Source organism: Lithobates pipiens, unplaced genomic scaffold, assembly GCF_037356315.1.
Source record: "Lithobates pipiens isolate NorthernLeopardFrog02 unplaced genomic scaffold, aLitPip1_a1.2 Scaffold_16, whole genome shotgun sequence".
Taxonomy (NCBI): Eukaryota; Metazoa; Chordata; class Amphibia; order Anura; family Ranidae; genus Lithobates; species Lithobates pipiens.
Genome location: NW_027507748.1, coordinates 555,173,194 through 555,179,193, shown reverse-complemented (window position 1 = coordinate 555,179,193; position 6,000 = coordinate 555,173,194). Strand labels below are relative to the sequence as shown.

The following is a 6,000-nucleotide window of genomic DNA, read 5'->3' as shown; positions in this document are numbered from 1 at the left end:
ATCCTTACCGTTCCTAGTCTTATACATACCGCTCCATCCTTACTATTCCTAGTCTTATACATACTACTCCAGCCTTACCATCCCTAGTCTTATACATTGTACTCCATCCTTACTATCCCTAGTCTTATACATACTACTCCATCCTTGCCATCCCTAGTCTTATACATACTATTCCATCCTTGCCATCCCTAGTCTTATACATACTATTCCATCCTTGCCATCCCTAGTCTTATACATACTATTCCATCCTTGCCATCCCTAGTCTTATACATACTATTCCATCCTTGCCATCCCAAGTCTTATACATACTATTCCATCCTTGCCATCCCTAGTCTTACAGCACTGTACACTACTGCTTCCTTGCCATTCCTAGTCCTCTTTATACTCCTTCACCCTCCGACCCCCAGGTGGCGCTGTTATAGCCTTGGGGGTTATACGGAGTGCGATAATGTCGCTCTTCTTCTGGACGGGGTCGCTCTCGTCATCCTGTACGGAGGCCGGAGCTCCTGAGCTGCCTTTGTGTACTCTGCCGGTGAGGCACCGAAGAGACTCCGTTAAGGTGAGCGTTGTAATTCGGTGCGCGGTTGGTGTCGGCGCCTTAATATAAGCAGGGTGAGGAGGAGAGAGTGTGGTGAGAGGCCTCCCCGGAATGTTTGTATGGGAAGCCGAGAGGAGAGGACACCCTGTGTACACCGATACAGAGCTGGCCGTAGGCCCGGACACCTGTACTCACAGCCCTGTACTCGGTGTGTGCGCTACCGAGAGCCTTGTCAGTGTTGCTGTACATAGAGCAAGGCGAATAGAAGAAATGCTGTAACCTATGGCAACCAATCAGAATTCAGCTTTTCACTGATCTCCCATCAGCAGGCTGATGTCTGATTGGTTGCTGCACACTTCTTCTTCCAGTGATGGAAATGGGGGCATTGTACATTCCAGCCAAGTGATGAGTGTGCTGGAGGCTTTGTTCAGCTCTGTGTTCTGGAAGAAGTGGCTGCAAAAGACTTGAGGGGGATTCATGGGGCACATTTAAGTCTCCTGGACATGGAGCTCTGAACACCACAACAAAAAAAATGTCAGCTAACGTTCAGACATCAAGTGTTAATGCATTTTATCGGTCAGGATATTCTGGCCAATGGGATGCAGCGACACTCAAGTGTTACACAAATTTAGGAGCATTTCGTGTTTTTTTGCTCTTTGGCTCGTCCTGAGCGCAACTTTGGTGTACAAAACTGCTCCTGTAATATGCCTGTACACACGTGTACGTGGACACATTGGCTTACATAGAGGTGCTTTTACAGGCTGGGGGGGGAAAAAATCAAACCATGATCGACCCATTCGAATTCTGTGTGAAGAATAACTGGTTGTTAAGGAGACTGCCGGGAAGCCGGACGCTGCATCCTTCACAACCAATGAGTCGTCAGCGAGGAATCTCAATGTAAAAAAAATAGAATGCCCGTGTTCTGACGAGAAGTGCCCGGGACAAACCACGCATGCGCTGTACAGAACAACACAACAGCTGATTTTATGATCAGCTGTTGTGACGGCGCCTATGCAGAATAGCCGACAGAAGAAATTTTTCTGTCAGATTGTGCCCCACGCACCCGTGGCGAGTTCATGTCGGTGACAGATTTATAAATGGATTGCAGTTGGGGGCAAATTTTTTAAAGATGGCCAGTGCTGCAAAACAAAACTTTTTATGCTAAATACATCCTGCAAACCCGCCCAGTGGCGGAACTACCGCCATAGTGACCCGCGCAGGCGCTATGGGGCCCCGCAACCGAGTGGGGCCTGATGAGCAGGGCCGATCGTAGGCGGGTGCGCACCCCGGTGGTGTGAGCTGCTGCAGAGAAGAGGCGCCTAGCCGCTGAAGCTGTGGCACATCACTTGACTGCATTAGTTGCTAGAATCGCCGGCTGCCCGACACCTAGCGACCAGTGACGTCAGAGGCCGTGGCTGGAAAACAAGCTCGGCTACATCCACCTCGGCCTTCTTCAGACAGCGTGGCTCAGAGGGAGAGGAGCGTTTCTGAAAAGAGCTGCTGACGGAGCCTGCCTGCTTTGCTGTGTGACTGTACCTGACATGAACCTCGGCCTTACCCTGTAAGTAATTTGCTGTGCCATCAAACGTAGCCACGGTGCCCATCAAACGCACGAGGGGGCTGTTTGTGGTTGGGGCCCCCATACAACATTTTGCTATGGGGTCCTGTGATTTCTAGTTACACCCCTGAACCCGCCCATCAGTTGGCTAAACACGCCTCGCAAGTGCAGTGTCATAAAAAGTTTTGTTTTGCAGCACTGGCCATCTTTAAAAATTCTGCCCCCAACTGGCCATCATGTAGAAATCACCGACATGAACTCGCCACGGGTGTGCGGGGCACAATCTGAGAGAAATTTGTATTTTTGTGTCAGCTAATGTGCACAGGTGCTGTCCCAACAGCTGATTGTCCTGGGCACTTCTCACTAGAACACTGACAATGAAAATAAATAGCGTGCAGTTCCCCTTCGGGTCTGGTAGGTAGTCACCCCCCCCCTCCTGATTTTCCATGCTGCATACTTAGATAAGGGTCTGTTTTTTCATTGCTGGCATTTCTTTCACAAGTCGCACACAAATTACGACTATATCATGCATCATATCTTTTGAGTGTCTATATTGAGGTCAATGGACCTCAGGTCACATGAAAGTCAGACCAAAGTAGTGCAGAGCCTACTTTGAAGTCGCACAGATATGATCGTTTATCATAGGAAAACGTGGGGTGCAACTTGTCATGCGACTTTGAGGTGCTTAGGACATATTCAGTGGATACAGCCAGTGACGTCACCGGCACATGCATGCTAAAGGTCCGGCATACTGTGGCAGAGCCAAGGCTTCCCCTGCGCACATGCAGGAGTGACATCATTGCAGCTCTGGCCGCTCATACAGCTCATACAGCTGGAGCACATGAACCCATATAGAAGCCCTGTCACCAGTAATGGCACACCGCTGGAGGGATTCGTTCTAAGCTAAGCATTTCATAATGTGCTAGTACTGGCGCATTGTGCAATTGCTTTAGGCCCCTTTCACACATGCGGATCTGTTTTCATGGACTCCGCTTGCTCAGCAGGGATCCATCCACTGAGCCGGTGACTGACTGGTCCGTCTCTGCTCACTGTGCAGACTGTGCAGGGATGGACCTGTCAGATCTCGGCTCTCCTCTATGGGGAGATCGATTGAAAATGGACCGCCTGTCCGTTTTATTTTTATTTTTTTTCATTTGATTCTATCTGTCTGGATTTAGCGGATCGGATGTCAACGCTGACATCCGTCGCTCCATAGAGGTACATGGAGCGTCCGTTCAGGTCTGCTAGGAAAGACTGACAGGCAGACCTAAACGGTCCGCAGGTGTGACAGGGGCCTTATGTGGGATTTTTATTTTTACTGCTGCAGTTTACAACCACTTTAAGCTCAGTGTGCATGAAGCCTGCAGTGGAACTAAAGTTCCATTATTACATACTGTGAGCAGACAGGCTTTTTATTGCAGATGAGACGCGCAATGTCACCTACTTGCCTTACTTGCAGCAATCCCCGGACTGTAAACTGAGGGGAATATGCTCAGCAGCCGGTCCGATCCCGTGTGTGCTGGGGTGAGAAGCTCCTGTGCAAGAGTGACATCATCCCGCGCCAGCAAATGAAGGTGGCTGAAAACCGGCACACACGAGAAGATGCCAGCAAGGGATCACAGAAAGGTGAGTATCATTCATTGATAATGGCACCCCAAATACCACAGTCAGAAGCACGGCTTTTGTGTGAAGCTAAAAAAGGTGCACAAGTGTAGAGAAAAGGAGAAAATGGATTTGAGAAATGAATTTGTGTGAATTAGACTGCCGTCATCCTAAATTGCATTATAGAAAATATGCAACAATTGCATTTGGCAGATACCCCTTTGGCCTTTTTACATGGCAGAATAAGGAGTATATATAAATCAGATAATTAATTAAAAGGCATATTAACTGCCAACTTTATTAATATACACAATAAAAATATAAAAGTAAACAGTGCATATAGCATACAGATATCCAACAATAATACTTTATATATGTCTACTCATTGATGTATCAAAGATTAACCCAAGCTTGCAATTCCAAAGTACCCTCCACAACAGTAAGGTCAACAGATTGGATATTCAACCATAAACCATTATTGTATTATTGTGAAAATGCATTTTTGTGCATTTTCCTTCTTCAGGGGTTTATTATAAAGAAAGCTTGGGATATTGTTTTCTTATATATCAGACTCATTGGAAAAGATAAAAACAATACAGATGATACAGTACATGCTGACCGTACAACTCCTCATAACCGTACACTAAAGGTGGTACCACATGGATCCCCAGCTCAGGTGCCAAATCACACCTTTAAATTCACAGAGATGTGGACGTCAGGACATCAGCCGGAAAACAAAAAAGGTGCACAATCGTCTTTATCGCACATAGGGCAGCTCATTGAAATGAATGTGTAATGCAACAACGCACAGGAAAAGTATATGCACAATGTCTGGCATCCCGCGTTATAATGCGTATGGGGTCTTAAGTAGAATTAAAGGCAAAACTTTATTTTCCTTTCACAGGGGCGATCCGATCAGGTCCTCCTGTCAGTTTTTTTTAGGTGGACCTGATCTAAAGGTCCATGCATTCCTATAGAAAGGCAGGTGTAATTGGACTGGTGTAAGTTTACATCCACCTTATTCTGGGGCCGATTGGGCCCACTGAAAAAAAACAAATGTAGGAGGAGCGCTTCCTTTTCTATTTAGACTCACTGGATTGTAGGCAGCAGGGTGTAAACGGACAGCAGAGTCTGCTCTATGGCGCACCCGGGAGTAAACCGAGTGGGGTCTGCCCATGTCTGCTTTGCATAAACTGAGTGGACATGGACCTGTCAGCCACCTCCTCAATGGAAGGTGCCCTTGGGGAGATTTTCCATCTCTTCCTGAAGCCATATTGCCGAAGTGCGGGAATCTCAGGGTGTCGCCAGAAGATTTCCTCACTTATTCTAATGACAACTCAAAATTTGGAATTTCCTTTCACTGTTAAGCTCCGTACACACTATAAGAAAATCGGATAGAAAAATTTGTACAAGCTGACTGATGATTTTCGGATCATTACTACGGTGCTTTCAACATCCAACTTCGCTTTTCCATCAGACAAAAACTGGATGTGCAGACTATAAAACTTTTGTTGGATGTGAACTCAACGTCCGATTTTCGTTTCATTAGTACGGTTTTCATATGAAAAAAAATTGTAAGAGAAAGACTACACATGCTCCGAAACAAAATAATACATACAAAACTAGTCAACACATTACGTCACTTCTGATGTATTCTGTCGTATGAAAATGTTCAAATTGTGAGTAACCTTTGCGCTTTCATGATCGTGATCATGGTAAACAGGACAAATAGAGGGTGAATCTTCCTAATGGGGGCACAGGCAGCAAAAAATGCCTTAGAGCCCTTTCACACTGAAAGCGCCAGGGCATCGGCGGTAAAGCAGCGCTGTTTTTAGCTCTGCTATTTGGCCGCTAGCGGGGCAGTTTAACCCCTGCTAGTGGCTGAAAAAAGGGTTAAATCTGCCCGCAAAACATGGTGCTGCCCATTGATTTCAATGGGCAGGAGTGGTGGAGGAACGGTGTATTCACCCCTCCTACACTGCTGCAAAGAAGCTGTTGGCAGAACTTTTTGTGACACCCTACCAGCACAGTTTCCACGCTGGGTTTGCAGCTGAGACTTTTTTCAGTGCTGTAGCTCCTGAAAAATGCCTCCCAGTGTTAAAGGGGTCTTACGGGTGTTTATAATTCCTCTCCATTAAGGGAAGACCCCTGTCACTGCACTCCCAGGGCCCTTGCACACAGGCATCATCTGTTCAGTCACGTTATTTGCTAAGAAAAACTGATGAATACTTGTTCACTTTACATCAGTTTTTACATTCGTCTTTAGTTCAGTTCACGACTATATTTTTTAGTTGTTGAAGAG

The 6,000-nt window shown here is 46.5% G+C and overlaps 1 protein-coding gene across 1 annotated transcript in view; it reads left to right on the top strand.

The window, feature by feature from the left end:
- The first annotated feature begins 421 nt into the window (after window positions 1–421).
- ZBTB39 (zinc finger and BTB domain containing 39) overlaps window positions 422–6,000 on the top strand; it is a 40,734-nt gene continuing 35,155 nt past the window's right edge. The window contains exon 1 of the mRNA XM_077483556.1: window positions 422–559. The gene's annotated coding sequence lies outside the window, so the exon portion shown is untranslated. The remainder of the gene's footprint in view (window positions 560–6,000) is intronic.